Here is a 21656-nt window from a genome sequence, read left to right as displayed (position 1 = left end):
ATCTCACCATTTGGTAATTCAGTTTTAAATACATTTTTTGCATTTGCAGAATTTCCCCAAATGAAATGCCACAGAGAAGAATGCACATTTTACAGTCCTAAACATATTTAATATACTGTTTTTACAACAGCTGTTGCTTTCACAGAACTTTAACCTTGCTGTGTAAATGCATCCCCAGGAAAATACCCAGGTTGTCATGGAGACAACCTTATTAGCACTGGGCCCTTTGCTCCGTTGAACTGGTGTCAGCTTTCAGCCTCCCTGCATTCCAGTCTGGCATCAACCCCAGGCTACAACTCAGACTTTATTAGAGGCCCTGATGAAGAACAGCGCAGGAATCCGGGGCAATTACTAGAACTGTATGACCACTTTCCATCAACACACCTGATGGGAAACCTGTAAATTAACTCCAGAGGGAATGATGGCATTAATCAAGATGTTCTGGCATCTTCCTTGAAGAGCCTCTGATAGACCCAGCTGTCTTTTTCTAGCTAATTTCAGACCCATCTATTGTCCTAGCAGGGGAAGATAACATTACAGCTGACATTTGGAAGATTATTTAAAGTATCATGTGACAAGTGCCACAAGTGTAAGGCCGAATTTTAGTGTTGCTAAAAGAGTTGGTGAAACTTTTGTCTCCCCTTGAAGAAATACAGAATCACAGTTGTGTTGAGTCCTGCATGCTAATTAATAACAGCATTTTCTAAAAAACTTTTAAATATTTGACTTTAAACAACATTGAGCAAAAAATATTGAATAAAAAAGTAAAATTGATAATCATATGTTTCTTTTTGTAAAGCATTGCCAAAGAGGAAAAAATGAGATTCTAGCCTTGGCTAACCACTTCAGAGAGCAAATTAAAACAAAATTTTTCTAAAACAGCTAGGTTTTAGGTCTTGCAGGAGTGCATGTATGCATGCACAAGCACACACACACGTGTCTATCCCTGAAAAGTTCTTAAATTTCATTACAAGAAAATTTTCAAATGGTTTATATTATAAAACTTTTATGTATCTGTGATTTAGCCAAACAACACACCTCATTGACCATAAAGGAAACTTACCAAAATTGTTCTCAGTGAACTGATGCCAAATTTAAAGACACAAAATCAAATCAGTACGTTAATCAAACCATCATCTAGTGGCCTTGCATGGTGGTGACTCTAACATAGGCAGGGACGGAGAGTGAGCATGGACAAAGCTGAGTTTATGTGGAATCACCCTTAGAGATCTGACTGAATCCTGCTTGTATTTATTTAGGTCACAAACACATGTGTGTAAATAAACCAGAAATGTCTGACAATTGCCATGTTTAATACACTTATTAAAGGGCGAGGAGAAAATGGAGTTGACTTTCATTTGCTTTCTGTGTTTTCCTCCAAAGATCAGCTGGAGTCCATGATCTGGTAGGGAACTTTCACTCAGGAGTCTGTTTGGAAGTGTCTTCTCCCTTCTGCTCACTTCCTAAAGTTCTTATTTATTTGTTCATTCAACACCAGTTTACTGAGCACATACTATGTGCTGGTCGCTGTGCAAGAAGTCTAATGGTGAACCAATACATGCTGTATTGCCCTGATGGACTTTATGCCTTTCTAAGCTGTGTATTTTCTCATCTTGTGATATATTTGCTTCTGTATTTCTGTATTTACAAATGCCTTAGGGCAGAAGGTGTCCAACCACAGTTGTTTTTAATAAAAAATTTTTAGTGAAATTTTCATCAGAATTTACTGGGCATTCAAGAAATTGGACATCCCATTTTGATCCATTTTTTCAGACTTATCAACAAAAATCAATGTCAAAGAAGAAAATAGTATTACAAATAAGGTACTTTAAATATAAGCCATAGGTGTTATTCCAACTAAGAAGTTTCAAAATCAGTGGCAATGTAATAATCGTGAAATATTAAGCAATGTGTTACTTGTCCTCGATTCAAATAGCTAAGTATTAGCTCCCTGTTCATTGCCTCCAGGGAGAATTGTGACAGGATTCAGGCAGAGAAAAATGTTTCGCTGGCATTAGCTCTCAAAATCCTTATCCCTTGGGGACGTGTAGAGGGCTTCCACAGAGAGAAAATATTTGAGGAAAACATGACTGTGAGCAGTGCTTCCTGCCTCGCCCGGGACTTCTAAGATTTCCCTGGGCTTTAGGCAGAGAGGTGATGAGAGAGCAGAGATGTGGGTGGGGCTGGGAGACAACAAGCTGAATTTAATGGGACCTAAGTAGAGAAGAACAAGGACCATCTCAACAAAAGGCCACCACAGGAGGCTCACTGGTGTCCAGGTCCTGGGTGGGACTCAGGGATTAAGTAACTGAACTCTTATTCGGGGACAACTTAGTAGAAGTAGCACCCATTTGAGCTCCCACATTTTCTTTTTCTCTGTCCAATATACTAATTGGAATAGGCTTGGTTTTGTTGCAGTAATAAGCAGCCCCACACCCATTGGAGCGTTATGTTTTACTCACACTGCTTGTCTGTTGTGCACTGGGGACAGTCTGCCCCATCGTCGTGCTGATGCCTGTCCGAGAACACAGGAGGATATACCCATCGCCGTCTGGGTCCAGGGCAAAGGGATCGTGGCAAAGCCCAAAATGACTTGTAAAGCTTTTGTCCAGATGTGACACATGCAACTTTCGCTCACATTTCATTGGACAACACACATAAATCATGTGGCAAGCCTAATGTCAATGGTGTACCCAGGAAGGGGAAACGTATGTTAGTAACCACCCATACAATCCACCACACCCACCTGTGCAGCAAGCAAGCCTTCTGCAGTGTAACGAGAGAGAACATGGGCCTTGGATACCCAGGGGGGTGTACCTCTGTGGGTGAGTGTGTGTGAGGGAGGTAGGATGGTTCTGTGTGTACCCGTGTCTGCCGGTGAGCAGAACCAGCCTGAGATACAGCGAGAGCCAGAGCAAGGCTTCACTTGCTCCAGAGTGAGGCTTCAACATGCAATGGCAGCCTCATTGGGAACAAGCAGATGTGCTTTCTATAATGACAATAAACTGTTTTTGTTTTCCTATTCATTCAATATAATTGGTTGTAATACACTAGAAAAAAATATCATTAGTGTTCTTATCTGAAAAGTGACAGCAGTCAAAATTGCCTAAATGGTCAAAATTGACACACTGCCTGAAATTATTAATCTTCACAATGCCTGGTTCTTTATTAATGAATGCATTTACTAGGGACAAAGGTCTGAGAAACACCTAAACAAACTTATTATTATTATTTTGTCATAAAGAGTTTTCTTTTTCTGCCAGTATTTTATTTTTGTTTATGACTTAGCAAGATTGAGAAATACAAACTTGTGACTTTTGGGATAAAGACTAATGTTGCTAACTCTCAATGATATTGTTTGGGCATTTGTCATTTTTAGTATTTGTATTTTAGGAGAGAATAATAAAAGTCAGAAGATAATTATCCCTCAGTTAGATAAACTTTGTGGCTTACCAGCTGAATCTAGGAAGACACCTTTAGTTGCTGACCCAGCCTTACTTATTTCTGTTATCCAGTCCTGTAAATTATTTCTGTAAAACACCCATCATCTCAGTCCTTTTATATTTTTCTTGTTGATTTCTAAGAGTTCTTATTTTATTAAAAACATTGATCTCATCATTTCTGCAGCAAGTTACAAGAGCAGCATAGTGAATTTCTGTTGTACACAGGTGACTTAAAACAAAGAAAACGTTATGTTTAAAACATTCTGTTAAATCTTTTTTTAAGATTTTATTTATTTATTTTTAAAGAAGGAAGGGAAGGAGATAGAGAGAGAGAGAGAAACATCAATGTGCAGTTGCTGGGGGTCATGGCCTGCAACCCAGGCATGTACCCTGAATGGAAATCGAACCTGCGACACTTTTGGTTTGAAGCCCGCGCTCAATCCACTGAGCTACGCCAGCCAGGGCTAAAACATTTTGTTAAATCTTAACAAAACCTTGTGTTTGTTCTAAGAGAGCTGACTGCTTCAGACTGTCCTGTTGTGAGCATCCATAGTCATCTGCTTGAAAGGCATTCCTCTCCTGGAACCTCGCTCTACAAAGCACTGGTGCTTTTCAGCCACACTGTCTGTCTTCTTCTGGAAAGTCCTTTCCGACCACCTTCTCCACGCTGCCCTCTGTTTCTGCAGCACAACCAGGCTGCAGCCCTCCATTGGGACCTTTGGTCACAGACTCTCTTGCATGATTATTCAGGTGTTGTACGTATTTACGTCTCCACTGCAGAGACTGGGTCTCCTGCTTCCTGCCTGTTCTCCACAAAACCCAGCATCCTTCGTAGCTACAGACCTGTGTTTCCCAGAGAGGATGAAGTCCTTGAGGACCAAGTCACAGGTTTTCTTTCTTTCCTCCACATTTGCTGCACACATTGCTGGGGCCAATGCGCAGTGCTCATCAATGGATGGGGCATAGGTTATGAGAAACAGCAAGGGACAGACCGACAATCACTATCATCCATTTGTGCCTGATGAAAAGGAGTGAGTATATTCTACATCCTGCTCATGTTCTGCATAGTACACTAGCATCGAGAGGCCTCATTAGGATTCCGCATAAAAGTTCTGTGTAATGATAGTAGCAAAGAGCTGGAGCAATCTTCATTGAGGTTTTGTTACTTGCAATCCAGAGTTTTCAGTAACACTGTGATGATTCATTAGAAATTACCTAATAAGGGCAGAGTACAGGTGTCACATAATTTTAAAAATCAGAATTGATCATGCTGTACCTATTATTTTGTTAACTTCTTTCCTCTCAATAAAATATGATAAAAGATTCTCCTACTAGTAAGCATTTTCCATGATATTTCATTAGTTGTGCCATTAATTATTCTATGGGATTATGATTATTGAACATTTGAGTGGTTTCCAAATTTCAATATTTTAAACAATACTGCAATGAACAATCTTATTTACATACCATTGAACAATATTCCTGGTAATCTGACTGATACAAATTCTCGAAAGTGGCTCTCACTGTCAGATATTGATAAATTGTCTTCCAGAGAGGTAGATCAGTTTCCAGTCCCCTTCCACCCCTCAGTAATGCTTTGGGCTCTTTTTTCCACTCCCTAATCAGCACTGCCTCCTTATCAGGGTCTCTGAAGTTGACTGTGGTGTTTCCATCCTGGATCCTCTCTCCACTGACCAGGAATGTGACCCAGCCATGCGACCTCAGGCACATCACTCAGCCTCACTGGCCCACTTCCCTCATCTGTGCAGTTGGGATGAAATACTCAATTCCTCCTCCTCACTGAGTCCCATAATTGTATAATTCTTATCTTAAAGTCATGAGTGAACTTCCTGGCATTTAGATCATTTAAAGGGAAATTAGCACATTATTTGGATTAGAGACCCATCTACCTAGGATGCAGAGGAAGAAAGTCTTACATATATGCATCTCAGGGATGGGGATGTAGGTGAGCACTGACATGTGTTGAGTACCTGTTATGTGCATGTTGTGGACATTATTAATCTTTTGGCCAATTAAATCTTTTTTCTGACCTTGGGCAATTTCTTACCTTATGCATCTTAATGTCTGAGACATCTCCCACTTTACATTTGAAAATGCCAGATAATCAATCCTCCAGCCTCCATTGCTAGCTTGGTGTCAATGACAATAATGTCCCTATCAAACCTGCTATCCTTTGAGGTGTCAAGTCTACTTAGACTTTGCTGAGACAAGTCTGAGCTGTGTTCTTCATGAGTTTGTCCCTAAGAGTTTTTTAAATGTAAGTTTCAGACATTGTGTTATTTCATGTGTAAATACCTTAGTGTAGTAGCCTCTGTTAAGGCTTCTTTAAGAATCGTAACCTCCATAACAATGTCATACCTAACAAAATCCACACTAATTCCTAAATGTCATCTAACACCCAGCCAGCCATATTACAATTTCTCCAATCGTCTTTTTAAGAAAGAGTTTATTCATTTTAGAGAGAGGGGTAGGGAGGGAGAAAGAGAGGGAGAGAAACATTGATCAGTTGCCTCTCATACGCCCCTAAGTGGGGACCTGGCCCACAACCCAGGCATGTGTCCTGACAGAATCAAACTGGCGACCTTTCAGTTCACAGACAGGCACTCAGCCCACTGAGCCACACCAACCAGGGCTCCAGTTGTTGTCTTTCTTACAGTGGGTTTTCTTGGATCAAGATCCAAATAAAGCTCACCAGTTGCCTTTGGCTCTATGTCTCATGTCTGTCTCTTTTATTCAACAGCCTCCTTTTATTTGTTGTCCCTACTACTGATCGATTAGCAAATAACTTCCTTTTCTGTTTTAATTAGCCAAAGTAAACTTCAGTTGATTGCAACCAAGAATCGAGATGGAAACACAAGTATTTAGGGGTCCCAGTTTTACAGAGAAGGAAACTGAGGTGGGTTCATGGGGGTTAAGTAACTTGCTAAGTTTGCAAAGCTGGTGTCACAGCTGGAATTGGAATTCAGAGCTGTGACTCAACACCCATATGTAATCATCATGCTTTCTCCCATTTCCTTTCCAGCTCTAGCATTCTAATATCCCAGGCCTCTTCCCTCCACCCCAAGTTCATTGCAGCCAGCAGCGCACCCCAGGAATCCAGAACACCTCAGTTCTCACTGCCAGCAGTGATCTCTGGTCAAGTCAACAAGTGTGAGCTTTATTAAACTCTATTACACTTCCCGCCAGAGTCCAGGTGCAGATGTGAGTGAGTGAGTACAAATGTCTTTTACGTATGTATCTTTATCCCAAATGCAGTAGGTCACTGGTTGTCGAGGTGCAGTCCCAGGCCCAGCAGCAGCAGCATCAGCATCACCCGGGAACTTATTAGAAGCTCCACCCCAGACCTTCCGAATCAGAAACACCGGAGCTGGGGCCCCACCATCTGTGGTTTTAATAAGCCTTCTAGGTGATTCTAACACCTGCTCAAGTGTGAGAACCACTGCACCAAGGCTTCCAACCTGTATATTCCCACAATGTCACATTAACATAAAAAAATCCAAAAGGGTTGCCTTTGTCCCTACCTGCTCACGGAGCACATTGAATACTGCATGCAGAATGGCCTCTCTCCAATGCTGGACAATTTTTTAATCTATCCCTAAGTTCATCAGTGTACTCTTTGGTATTTAGGGAAATACTATTTTTTTTAATTTCATAATTTAATCTCCGATTCCTTATGTTAAAATCCCAGTATTGAATGCTACCTTGTGAGAATACTATTTGTCAGAGCCAGAACTAGACAGTTTGCTTCCAGGCAAACGGCTTCAAATCTTCAGTAGCTCACAAAAGCTGAGGGACCTCCAAAGGGCCTGGCTGGGCTGCTGGGCTGCTGGGCTCCCTGCCCCTGGCGTGGTCTCTGGCTCCATTGTGTCTGCAGGCCGATGGGGGACTGGAGAGGGTCCAGAAGCTTGAAGAGACAATAAGAGTAGGCAAGGGAGATGTCTGCTGAATAGATAGAAGGCTTAAAACTGTGTAACATCTTTAAAAATCATTAATGAAATGTTTGTGTTCTGTTTCTGTCCTCTGTGGTAAGCCCTACTTGCCCTGTCTTGTTCTAGCTCAATTTCTTTACCTTGACCCATCTGGCCAAAATTTCTGTCACCGGGTTCATGCCGTGTCCCTCTCACTGGGTGAGAACAGGCACGTGGCTCACCATGTCTGTGGGCCTCCATGCATGTTCCTGGTGGGGCAGCACCTGATCCTCGGCCTCCCCACCACCATCACCGGGTGTAAGCCTCCACGGCTTCTGACCGGCCTGGGCCACAGGCTGTCACTGGCCTGCCTCTCCTCAGTAGTGAGCTTGCTCCCTCTCAGCCTGGATTCTGGACTCACACTTGAAGCCCCACTGGGAGACAAAGAAGAACTGCAGGACCATTCTTTGCAAAGCACCATCTGTTTTTCCTCTCTTGTCCCGGCTTTTTTTTCTCTCCTAATTTTTATTTTTTTCTAGGACAGAGTAATTCTTGAAGAATTACCCAACACCTTCCTCCTCAACCTGTTCGTAGACTGCAGCTTCCCCTCAACAGCCTTCTGGGCCATACCAAATTTCCCACCAGTGAGAAACAGGCTGACGTGGCTGGAGTGTGTCCACTCCCGGGGGTGCTGCGCACGCACAGAGAACGCCTCACACGTGCTTCTCCGTTCTGCAGTGTTTTCCCTTCAGAAAGTTAATGAAAGATCCCCGCAGCAACTAAAACCACCGACACTGGTTTTACCTAGTAACAAATTGGAAATTTCTGGAAAGAGTTTGCCCTGGGATGTTTGGGCTTAATATTTATAGTTTGTGTCACATCATGTCTTCTCCAAGACATCACTCCCCGTCATTAAGTGAAAAGTAAATACATCTCTAGTGTTACAAAAACAAGCGGCTATTTACCCAGAGCCAGTTATCTGAACCCACACCCTCTCTTTTGGAGCCTGAAGGGGGAGGCTGGCCGGAGACCACAGCCTTTTCAACGTGAATAGGCAGCGATTCCTGTGCCAATGTGCCTGGCCTGAGAGAACAATAAAAGAAAACTCTTTTATCCCCCACCTTCGCTGGGTCTCTCCATTTCTTTTAAGGTTGTCATGGGCTCTTAACGTGATACGAGAAGGCGCCCGAGGATCACTTACTTCTCTTGGCATGGGAACGTTTTGGAGTTTATTCTCTGCCATCAATCTCTCCTTCCCCTTGGCTTTCTCACCAGGCTCCAGCATGAAAAATGAGAATGCTCCGATCTCATATATTAAACCATAACTAATTATTATTAGATCAGTTTTCACTCTTTCCCAACCCGACTGTCAAAGGCGAAGGTCTTAATTTACTAGCTACGGTAGGACGGCCGCTCGGGTAAGGAGGAGGAGGATGAGAGGTTCCAGGGGTGGACTGACTTCAACTGGCTCAAAAGCCCAGTAAGTTAAAAAGCTTTTAGGGCTTTGAAAGGAACGGACTCCAGCCCCTCCAATGCTATAAACGTCGCTGACGTTCTCTGAACCGAGGAGAAACGCCTGTGGGAAAGCTGCAGTCACTCTGAATTCAGCGACGAAGCCACGTGAAAGACCGGCGCTGGGAGCGCAGAGCCGCCACATTTCACGCCTGGAAGAGACCCCCACGGTGACCTGCGCCACAAACTCCTCAAGTCAGGGGTGAGGAGAGCAGGTTTGCAGTGATGCAGGCCTTCGCCTCCTGTGGCCATCTGGAGATCGTGTCCACCCCTCTACCATCATCACGGGGCAGGAAACTGGTCGCGGGTCAATGGGAAGTTGAGGGATAAAATCGTGAGGTCCCATGGTTCGCTACTGTGTTTCTGTGCTAAGAAAAAAACTCAAGATGATCCAGATCAAGTCTAAACTCCTTCAAGAGGCACGTAGAGTCTCAAGATCGATCAGAGCCGGCACACAGACGCTGCGGTCTGCCACGGGGATGGCCTGGGACTGAGTCCCCATCCTGCCTTCATGAGTCTTAACCTTGCGCAGCTTCATTACTGCGAAAAGCTGTTCCTCGTAGTGAAATGGAGGTGATAGCACCCTACTCATGAATTCCCATGAGAATATAAAATGTTTAAAGTCGTGACTAGCCCATAATAGGCCCTCATAAGTCTTAGAATAGATGATGTTAGTATCATTACATTGCAGTTAAGAGTAGTTGTATCAGAGAAATCATTCAGAGTTCTACAATTTCTAGAAAACTGTGAGGTACTTAAAATGTTAAGTTAAAAGGAAATGAATAATTCTACATCATCTTAGGACCCTAACTTTTGAGACTTGCCTCATCTAAGAGAAATGTTGAAACTGTGTTTACTAGCACAAGAGATTTTCTTTTTCTATTCTCTCAGTTTCTTCATCAAAGGCCCTTGAGTGAAACACACACCCCCAGTCCTCCTTGCTCCCTTTAGCCTGGTCTCCCCTGTGGTGTCAGCATTCTCATACAAGACACCAAGAGGTGCCCACCCCCACTGCGTGTAAGGCAATGGGCACCCAATGCTCCATCCTTGGGCTGTCTTTCATCCCGTCAAGTGGGACTATCTGATTTTCAGCTCCTGTCTGTTTACTTGCTACAGACAGGATTTCTGTGACTGCCTGTAACATAGCTCTGGGACAGGAATGGACCATAGCAAGAGGGTGGGGCCTTTTTTGCAAGGACAAAAGGTGAGGGAATGGATGTGAAGGTAGAGAGGGAATGGGCAGGGGTTAAAAAGGATAAGGAGAGATTTAGAAGAAAATACAATATTCCTCCTTGCCAAATCTGAGAGGGATTTTGCTTGTGATCCTATGAATTTTGAAGAGTTTTGTATGTTAATTTTTCTTAGGGGAGCAGACAAGGATACTTGCATTAGAGTTGGGAGAAGGCAGTTATTCGTGTGTGGGCTATGGATTGTGGAAAGGCAAGGACCAAGGCCAGGTGATGTGGAAGTTTCACAAAAGAGCACCAGGGTGAGACATGTTCAGACTAAAAGGCCCTCTGATTTTTAATGATCCCAAGGGAAGTGAAAGGTCTCATAAGGCAAGAAACATGAGGTATGAAGGGGAGCAAGGGGGTTAATTAGCTTCAAAGGAAAGCCACTAAATTATTGTTGCATTTAGCATTTTTATTGGTAAATTTTATGCCACTGGTGCTTGTAAGGTAAATGGGTAGGCTAAGAACAGAGCTCTGTTTTGAGGAGTAGCTAGTTTCTAAAGCTAACAGATCTTAGAGAAGTTAGGACAGAAGCTTGATGTGATCTGCTCATATCAAATGTATACGGGTATATTATAGAAGCACATGTATGTGTGCATTTCTCTAACCCTTGAAAAATAATCGAATTATGGTTTTGGGGACTGGAATCCTTCTGGTTGTATAACTTCACTCTCCTTCTCATTCTGTTTTATTTGTTTGTTTATGCTGTCACGGTTGTCCCTGCTTTCCCTCCTTTTGCCCATCTCCACCCAGTTCCATCCCCTCCCCTCCCTCAGTCAGTCCACATATGTCTGTGCCCACGGGTCATCCGTAAATGTCCTTTGGTTAATGAACCAGGGGTGTCCAACCTTTTGGCGTCTCTGGGCCACACTGGAAGAAGAAGAGTTGTCTTGGGCCATACATTAAATACATTACAACACCTAATTACACACAAAAAAATCTTATAATGCTTTAAGTAAATTTATGATTTTGTATTGGGCCACAGCCATAACTATTCTGGGCCACATGCAGCCCCTGGACCTCAGGTTGGACACCCCTGGTACTCATTCTTATCTTAAAACTGTGAGTGCAAGTTTTTCTTTAGTGGGGGCTTGGGTAGAGTTCATGTGAGGAAAGAGAGATTTGAGATCTCAGAAACTCAAATCTCACTGTTAGTTCTCAAATTCAGGACTCACAGAGAATGGGCCATCAGGGTTGGTATCTGTAACACGCAGAAGTGCTGAGGCTATGCTGCAGTGCAAACAACCTAAACTTTTAATCAGTAAAACTGAGTATTTTTGATCCATGCATAAGACTCTATGTATGTGGAGGGCTGACTTAAGATAAACCTGGACTTTCTACTTCATGGGTAGCAGGTGTTCCGGCCCCCTCTTGCTCACGCTGGTCCACTGGGCAACCTCGGTAGCTATTTCCATGTGAGGCTTGGTGTTGCTCCTCCCTGCTTCCCAAGTCAGGGGAAGAGAGACAGAGAGTTTATTGCTTTATCTGGAAGTGAAAATGCCACTTCTGCTCATACTTCATTGGCGTAAACAAGTCACATAGCCACACTTAATTTCAAGGGAGGAATTAAAATTCCCAGAAGGAGAGAAGAACAGCAGTAATCTTAGTACAATGTCCCTCAGTCATTCTGAAAATAAAAAAGCAAATAGCGCCACTGTCCTATCTAAACATTCTCATAACGTGGAGACATTAGTCATTCTCTGTGGTTGGTCCACCTGACTCCTCAGCTCCTCTAACAACCCTTGTGTTTCATTACATATCATACATTAATTATCCTGACAACGAATGGCTTTTTCCTTAGACAGCCAAATAATACACCTCAATTAAATTCAAATTTTACCTACTTTTGCTAGACTCTGCCATTACTTAATTAGGAAATTAGAATTTTATAAACATAGAAATGTGCCAGTGGCCTCACGATTCCAATGCCGTGCCTGCACACATCTTCACTGCCAGCAAGTACAGGAGGGTGGCCGTGGTGGCCATGGCTCCACAGTCTTAGGTTTGTGAGAATAATGGTTCTGAGATTATTCATTTTCTTCTGAGAATTTCACCCAAACTTTATGATGCTGCAACATAAGAAGTGAACCCAAGGATTTGGAAAACAGCTGTCAGGAAGTCTGACTCCGTCTACCTCCATGTCCTTACAAGGCAGTGCCACACAGAAAGAATACAGTTTACACTGAAGCTCTCAAACAAGTAAGTTCCATAGTTATTTAAAATGTTTCCACGTATAACAGCAGCAAAAAGTATAAGGTACCTAGGGGAGAATTTAGTAAAAGATGTGCCTGACTTAAAAGAAAAATTATAAAGTGATGCTGAAGGTCATCAAAGAAAGCCTAAATACATTTGATATTCTTGGTTCGTAGGTCGGCACTCAATCCACTGAGCCACACCAGCCAGGGACCACATTTGATATTCTTAACAGCAAAATCCTGGAAATAACCCCAATATAGCCAATAAAAGGAGAATGGATGAGATATACCACGGACATGGATAAGAAGACCCAATATCATAAATATGCCAGTTCTCAAATAAACCATCAATCCAGAGCAAATTCTTCTGAGGACTTAAGAAGCTGATTCTAATATGTATGTAGAATAGCAAAGGGCCAAGAATAGCAAAAATTACATTGAAGGAAACAGTGAGGGAGATCACACCACCAGAATCCAGGCAGTGGTGTAGACATAGGCTAACTTGCCAATGAAAGCAGAAGAGAACCCTGGTTGGCATAGCTCAGTGGATTGAGCGCAGGCTGCGAACCAAAGTGTTGCAGGTTCGATTCCCAGCCAGGGTACATGCCTGGGTTGCAGGCCATAACCCCCAGCAATCGTACATTGATGTTTCTCTCTCTCTCTCTATCTCTCTCCCTTCCCTCTCTAAAAATAAACAAACAAAATCTTAAAAAAGTCAAAAATTATTTTAAAAAAAAGAAAGCAGAAGAGAGATCCTGGGAATAGACTGAGGCATGAGTGGAAACTTCATAGATGGCAGATAGCACTGCAGATTATGGGGGAAGGATGAGTAAAGAAATACATGGTCCAGAGCTCGCTGGTTATCCTTGTGGAAAATAAAGTGACATTATTCCCTACCACACTTAAGACATAAAACTAGTGTGAGGTGGACTAAAGGATTAAATGTGAAAAACAGAACTTCAAAACTTGTCAAAGACCACATAGAATAATATCTGGTTCATTGCTGTTTTTTTTTATTTCATGGTGAGAAAGGATTTGTTAAGCAATACAAAGAAGGACAAGTCATAAAGGAAAGGGTAGAAAAATTTGATTATGCTAAAATATAAGTATCTGTTTATCAGAGTGCAATAAAAAAATTTTTAAAGCACCAGGAAAATCAATAAACTGAGAGATGATATTTACATTCATATATACATGGCAGCTCTATAAATGTGTGTGTAGACCCATATGTATCAAACAAAAAAACCACTGGAAATAGAAAACAGGCAGAACATGAAATAAGCATCTCACAGAAAAGGAAATCCAAATGGCTGATAAACACATAAAAAGATACTCAATCCCACTAGTAATCAGGGAAGTGCCAAGTGGGACCACAATGTGCCACTTCATGCTCACCCAATGAACAAAACCGCTGGAGGAAGGGGGCTGCAGGTACAGTGACACCGGCAGTTCCACCAACAGCATGTCCTGTCTGGTGAAGATGAAGATGCATGTGTCTGATGGCCCAGCACTTCCGCCCCCCAGGGTTCCACCTCTGCACGGGGAGACAGGACTAAGAAGTTCATAGACTTGCTGTTTGAACAACAAAAATGTAAAAATGGTCACAAGGGAATGCCTGACCGGCTCACTGAGTGAATGAATGAACTATTGAGTGGTTAAATAATTAAGTAAGTAAATAAATAAATGGATATCCATCTATGTGTCTATCAAAAACATATACAATATCATTCCATTTATATAAAATCCCAGAATAAACAAAACTAATGGTATCTTGTTTAGGGATAAATGCAGCTATGGTAAAACCTGTGCAGAAAGACAGGAGAACGACTCACACCAACTGTAGGAGAATGATCCGCTCTTGCCCGAGGGATGGGGATCCAGCCTAGGGGGCTGGCTCCCACAGGGGCTGTAGAGGAATTGGTGTCATTCCATTTCTGAAACCAAGTGGTGAAAATATGGGTTTTTGTTGTGTTATTTTGTGTATTTAACACCACACGTATATTATGTTTATAATGCTTGCATGAAATATTTCATGGTATCACTGCCAATTTTCAGGTATTGTTCTGTATAAGAATTGTAGTGAGTGAGTTGGTTAAATAATAATAACGTTTATAGCATGTGAATAAGAATGACAATAAGATTTGTTGTTACCATCAGGGAATCTCTAAAATAAATGAATTATTCACACAGAGGACTGGGTTGAGAACATCACTTCTGAGATTACAAAACTGTTCTTCATCCTATTTGAAAAATGTGTGTTTATTTTATCATTTTTTAAATGCATATTCTCTAGCATGGTGTTTAGGAGTCACTCAATAAATATTTGTTGAACAAATGAGAGCAGAGGGTTGGAAATAAGCAAATTCTTCCATGTTTTATAGTTATTTTTGTTCATGATGTCAGTTACCACTGACCCCAGGCCCACCCATAGGTCTGCTCTGAAATCCTGGTAGCCATGTAATGAATCTTGTTCAGGTCCTGAGTCAAGGGAAGCTTGGACAGTTGGATGGAATGGAAAACATTTCCTCTCCCCTGTGACTCAGAGTCTAGCCAATGTCTGCTGTCTCAACCTGGTGTCCACTGTGCCTGGAGTGAACTTAGCCTCGGGACACAGCACCAGACATGCCCATCATTTTCCACCTGCTAAACACGTCCCCACTGTGGACACCAAAATTGCCTGGAGTCTTGGAAGGGGTAGCCTTATGGACCAGAAGATACCATCTCTTCCTGGGATGCTGAGGCTGGAGTGGTAAGCCCCTGACACTCTGGGCAAGAAGACCCTGTCTGCTGTCTGTGAAGTGCTGGCTCAGCAGAGGGTGTGGGGCTGGGGACGGGGCTTCCTTTTTAAGGTAGCCTTGATGGGCCATGTAAACAATAAAATGAAATAAGCCCACACAGAGAGAAGAGTAGATGGGCAGAAAGAAAAAGAGCTGAAAAAATACAAGTTTTTAAATGACCTCTCGGCGCCTGTGAAACTGGGTGATGAAAGGGGCCTTGAAACAACAGCATAAACAAATGATGATAGGAATAGGAAATTAACTCCAGCAGCAATGGCACACGGTGCTCACTCTGGGCCGGTACTCTGAATGTAGTTCACTGCATTCTTGCCTACAGATTGCACACTCCCACTTTACAGCTGAGAAAACAGAGTCACAGATGTTCTAGGTTATTGGCTCAAGCCTGGGATGGTGCAATGACCTGAATCCAGGCGGCAAGGCTCCAGAGGCCATGTTCTTCACCTTCGTATTCTCGTATCTTATCAACGGGTCTTCAGGGTAAGTTTGGCTCCTTGCAGGCAGACATTCCCTGAGTAAGGAATGAAACAAATCCTTTCAAGAAAGCCATTTTGAAGCCACACTGTGTGAGCTCTATCCATTGTGAGCAGCTGGACAGGCCATCTGGCTGGACCTTGGATTCTGAAACTGTTACAGAACACAATAAGGGGGGCCTGGGACAATATACTATTATTGAAAGAAGGCCCCGGGTCCGTAATGTCCACCGCCCTAGGAAAGACGTCTCTCAATGCCAGAGATTCGTGAAAAGGAAAGGAAACGTTTATTTAATGCTATACAAACTTAAAGTAGTGACCTAATGTTTTTACCAAAATCCCAAAATCCCTTAAAACACCCACAAACAGACACAATCCTTCCTTCCCCCTTTGCCCAGTCCAGAGTACCGTATCTCAAGAAAGGAAATAGAAGTCCATGGCTCAGGCAGTCCTCTGGTTCTTCCCAGTTCTTCTCCATCTCGACTGGGAGACCTCCCTGGGTTCCCGGCACCCTCAGCTGAGTTGCCGGGATCTCTGCTAAAACCAGGTGGTAGTTCCTCCTTCTAAAGCTGTGGGGGTCCCCACTCTGCCAGGCCGTGTGGTTCCCTCTCTCTGGGATGCAGGAGTCTCCACTCTGCTAAAGACGCACGGCTCTCTCCCTCAGGGCTGCCGCGTGGCTCTCCCTCTCTCAGGGCTGCAGGAGTCTCCACTCCCTCAAGTCCGCGTGATTCTCCTCTCAGGGCTGCACATGGCTCTCCTCCCTAAAGCAGCATGGTTCTCCTTCCAGTGGCCGTGATCTTCTCTGCACCTCCACAGCCACTGGTTCTCCTTCCCAATGGCCGCCAAATCTGGGTTTTAAATCCCCGAGGCCAATCTTCCTCTGCAGCCCCATTTCCGACTCCTCCCACACTCGGCTTCACATGCCAGAACTCGTATCCTTCCAGCTTTACTGGGCTGCCATCATGAGTCTAGGCAGGTGTGGCCCCATATCCTGGAGCCAATCCTCTCTGAGCCCCCACGCAGGCGCTGTAACTCAGGGGACCCGCCCCCCCCAGTTACATCTGGGTGGGGAAGTTACTTCCATTCCCCTGGCTTAGAGCTGATCACAGCTACTTAACATATCTATGCAACCAGTCAAAGGTTATAGATATGCCAAACGACCATGCCAGAGCTTAGCTGCAAGGCTGTTGCTATGCTAAACAGCTCTCAATGGCCCTGCTCCATTTGTCCCTTCCCCCAACCCACACCCTGGGCGGGGGGGGGGGGGGGGGGGGATGGAGACATCCCCAAATCTCCTGGACACCTTAAGTTCTGGACCACATTTCAAATGCCCATTTGGGCCCCCCCCCCCTCTTGGCTGCACCCTGTAACAAAACCCTCCCGATTGTCTGAGGACTTGAACTTACATGACCAATAGCCCAACCCCTAGAGCAGCAATTTTCAACCGTTTTCCTGTCGTGGCACACATAAACCAACTACTACAATTCTGTAGCACATCAGAAAATATATTTTTTGCTGCTCTGACCTCCAAAATGGGTATAATTTTGATTCATTCACACTGGACAGCTATTGCTGTGTTGGCTGTTGTCACTTTTGAATTTGAGAATCCAAAGGAAAAGAAGTCAGTGCCCCTGACTAAATAGTCAGGTATTGCATGTTTTAAAAATTCCTGCAGCACATCAGTGTGCTGCAGCAGAGCAGTTGAAAATCACCGCCCTGGAGCCTCGACCACCTTGCCTAGTCCCAGTTTACCCCCATCTTTATCGCTTCATTGTCCACTCTTTTGAAGAAATGACTCAGAAACAAAAACTCTAAAGTTTTCCCAAACTCACATTCTTTAAAATACTACTTCTGAATGACATTGTGTTTTGCAGAACAAACAAAAACACTTTTAAAAAACTGAGCAAAATGTCATGCCAAGAGGCTTGTCTACCTACGTACAGCATCTAGACAAGGGGTTGGCAAACTACAGCCCTTGGCCCAAATGTAGCCTGCCACCTGTTTTTGTAAATAAAGTTTTATTGGCACATGGCCATGTCCACTTATTTACATATGGCTGTTTTTGTGCCCAGGCCCTTAGAGCAACAATTTTCAACTGTACAGTTGAATATTTTCAACAGTGTCTATATGACTTGTGAAGTCTAAAATAATTATTCTCTGCCCCTTTAAAGAAAAATTTTGCTGACCCCTGTCCTAGATGCATGGCAAAACAATAGTCACAGTGTTTCCAAAGGAATGTTTTAAATGTGAGGCAGCTTCAAAACCTCCCCTATCTTGCCATTACAATGACTGCATTTCCATCATCAGTACTCACATATGTGACATCCGCTCTAGTGATAGCATACTTAATATGTGGTTTTGCACCTGAAATGGTTGCTCATGAGTTTCCCCACCCTAGATGCATTGCTTCCTTTACAAAAAGTAACCCAATAAAAGAAAAATGTGTGTGCTGTGCTATGCTCTTAACAGAGGTAGCTTACCTTATTTCATTATCAAAATGATTTTTGTTTCTGCAACAGTTATTCAGATTCCCTTCTGGTTGCTAGTATTTACTTTACTTGATAGAAATTAAGTGAACCCAGTCAAAAACAAAACATAAAAATAATAGCATTTAGTACTTTAAGAGGCAGATATTTTGTTTCTGTTTTTCAGAGGAGGAAACTAAGGCTCTGAGAGGCCAAATAAAATGCCTTAAAATTGTAGAGATGGAAAAGGCAGTGAATCCCATGTATTAAAGGCTCTGAGAAGTCCTCAAGTAAAGAAATCTAATTAAGCCTTTTTTCTTTTAAATTCCTTAAGGTCCCAGGAGTTGGTTCTCTGTGGAAATGCACTGGGGGAATGCTTCTCTATAGCAGGGATGTCATGACTTTTCACAGAGCAAAACATGCCTGTGATTCAAAACACACTTGACTTTGTGGAGCTCTTGAAGTTTGGTGGGAAAAACCTGAATGTTGGCATTACATAGACTATGCACTGGCTCACCACCATGAAAGGGTTTTAGACACCAGATTTCAGTCTGTTATGGTATTAGAGAGTTATGGAGACAGTTACACGAGACCATCTATTTCAATCCAAATTGAATGATGTATTATAGGCACTCAGAGAAAGGGAGATAATGCTATATTTTAATATTATCTCTTCTTGCAGGTAGAAAAAGTAGGAAGTAAAAATAAATTAGAAGTTCTTCTCAAAAGCAGAGGATGCATTCTGTGCCCGATTCTTCCATCCTGTCTTACCCACCCCACTCAAAGTAGCTTGTTGTTCCACCTACTGCAGACGGTCTCCATGGTGGGGGCAGGTGCACGAGGAGCAGAACAGTGCATCAAATAACTCTGCATTAAAAACCAAACAAACACTAGAGCCTTTCATTGTTCCCTTCCTTCCTTGTCCCCGCTGCCTGTAAGCTGGGATGTTTCACTCTCCTAACTCTAAGGACAGCCCATCAGTTAGTTGATGAACTACTTCTTCCTGGGGTTGAGAAGGTGAAGGAGGGGCAGAGGGGAACACCGCCCTTTCATTTTGGGAAAGGATTTGTGAGGATGCATTTCCAATGCCCCCTGGACGAGGAAGCTGCCTGGCAGCCCGGAGGCTGAGACCCCACTCTCCAATTCACCAATCAGGAGGACTGAGACACTCGGGATTTAAAACACTAGCCTTTCATTGCAGGCCAAATTCCAAGCCTCTTCTATTGGGCTTGCAAACCAGATCCCTGTGGGTTTTGCCTTTGTCCCTGAGTCTGCTAGGGTTCTGGAAAGACAGCTCTTGTGCAATGGAATAAGCCCATGATCTAGGACAGAGGTCGGCAAACTTTTTCTGTGAAGGGCCAGAGAGTAAATAGTTCAGGCTTTGCAGTCCAAATTGTCTCTGCTGCAACTACTCAACTTTGCCCTTACAGCGAGAAAGCAGCCATAGATAATATGTAAACATGGTTGAGCGCCAAGAAAACTTCACTTATGGATGCTGAAATCTGAATTTTATATAATTTTCCTGTGTTACAAAATTTTCTTCTTCTTTCCCTCACTCTACCCCCAATCATTTAAAACTATAAAACCCACTCTAAGCTCACGTACCATACAAAAACTGGTGGTGGGTAGAATTTGGTTCATGGCTGCCATTGGCTGATCCCTGATCTAGAATATCCTGGGAGATTCAGGATGAGGGACTTTGGACAAGCTTCTTAACATCTGGAAACATAAGTAAGAGCATGTACCAACAAGCAATGGGATGAAATGAGATAATGTCTGAGAAATTGCTCTAATAACTGTGAGGTGCTTTATATAAATTAACATTAATATTACCAAGTCTTCAAGCAGAAATGTTGATTCCAATTTAAAAAGACATGTAAATTGTTCAGGGATCATTTAAAGGAAGAGAATTTCAACCTCTACAGGGATAATACAGCTCAAATGATCTTTCCCAAGTGTTTTGTATTTTGAACAAAAAAACCCAAAACCAAAATGTGACTTGTGGTTTTGGATTTTGGAGAGTTTTTTGCCACCAGTTATATTATTTTAAAAGTCATAAAAATCAACCGCAAAATATCTGATTTCTCAAATTTTTATTTATTACCATTTAATTAATTGCACAGTTGGTTGAAGTTTTCTTCCAGTTTCTCCCTTTTCTGTGGTTTTCCCCTTTGCTAGCAGCACCTGAAATAGAGCAATAGCCCTTCATGTTAGTGATAACAGAAGCAAATGCAGAGCTTTCAGGACATGAAATATTTCCCAGCCTCATGCTGACAGATGTTCTGGGGCCTGCAGGTGGGAGAAAGTAAGTAGAAAAGGGGGTGCCTATTTTCTAAGTCTTGCATCCCCCTAGCGTTCTTCCAGAGGGTAGAGTGAGCCTGTGCAATGCTTCAAAGAATGGGGCCTTTCCAAGTGACCACTGAGGAGAGGCCTCTGGCCCTGACATTGGAGCCTGGATTCCAAATGCAGGTTTCCAGGGAGCGCGCACAGGCCATGGCTTCACCAGGAAAGCAACAACCCTGATGAAATGGAGGGAAAGCATGCAATAGGCAGAGAGAAAGGACAAAGCCAGGGAGGAAGTAAGGGGAGGCTAAAGCAATGTGGTGTGTTTCATTTTTATTTTACTTTATAAAAATGAGAAATGTATAAGTTGATAGCATAGATAGTGGCAGTCAGGTAGGTAGGCACATGCTGTTATAACAACCCAAATCACAGTGATTTAATAGCATTTCTCACACAGGCATCATCCATTGTAGGTCTGCCAACTCTCCAGGATAACTCACCTTGATGTGGAGACAGAGTGACCCAGGCTTCTTCAATTCCATGTCTCCTGATGCATCTCCTGGCTCTGTGATCCCCTCAGAAGGGGAGGAGATAGCTGGGAAGTCACATGGGTTCTCTCTGGCCTCACCTTGGTACTCACACTCCCAGTCCATGTGGCCCCACATATCTGCAAATGGGCTAAGTAACAAGTATTTCTGAATCATAGATTTAAATTCACCCTTTTGTATAGAAATCAAATTATTCCTTATGTGATTTCATTTTGTGCCTGGCACTAAGTCCTCCCAAACTCCTTCTCCAATTTCCCTCCAAAGTGCAGAGAGCTCAGTAAGCCAAATGTTGCTCCACCCCAGTGGCCTTCACTCCACTTTATGTTGCTTTTTCGCCCACATTGTTATAATGCCCAGCATGACTCTGGCTAAAGACCTAACCCTACTTGGTTAAATGCCCACTGGGTTCTTGCCTCACTTCACTTCTTTAGTTGCAAAAATACAAAATATTCTATAGTCTCCTTTTCTTCTTTTGTTCGTCTCCCAGCAAGGCACACTGAGGTACACTTTTCCCTAATTTGCAAATGTAACTCCTATTTTTTCTACTCACTAAACTTGATATTTTTCCCTCCCCCTATTTATTCCTTCACCGGCCCTTCCTGAAATTTGCCTCTGCTCCCTCAGCATGGGACCACCTAGCTTGTCCATCACCTCACCAGTCCAGGCCTCAGTTTCTTCATCTGTAAAATGGAAGGTTAGAATGAGCTGTGTCCTTCCATTTCTGATGTGCTCACAGTCCACACAGAACCTTCTCTGTCACTGTCTATGGCATCCTCCTCAC

General features: G+C 43.1%; 1 long non-coding RNA gene across 1 annotated transcript; it reads right to left on the bottom strand.

Annotated features, from left to right (window-relative positions):
- Positions 1 to 20122: 20122 nt before the first annotated feature.
- Positions 20123 to 21338, bottom strand: LOC118499354. The gene is made up of 2 exons (XR_004901868.1): positions 20828 to 21338; positions 20123 to 20333 (listed from the first exon to the last, which is right to left on the bottom strand). It is a non-coding gene; the product is annotated as an uncharacterized LOC118499354 (long non-coding RNA).
- Positions 21339 to 21656: the final 318 nt, after the last annotated feature.

The sequence above is a fragment of the Phyllostomus discolor genome, chromosome 3 (assembly GCF_004126475.2).
Source record: "Phyllostomus discolor isolate MPI-MPIP mPhyDis1 chromosome 3, mPhyDis1.pri.v3, whole genome shotgun sequence".
Taxonomy (NCBI): Eukaryota; Metazoa; Chordata; class Mammalia; order Chiroptera; family Phyllostomidae; genus Phyllostomus; species Phyllostomus discolor.
Note: the sequence above shows the minus strand (reverse complement) of the source record. Positions and strands in the feature narration are given on the sequence as shown.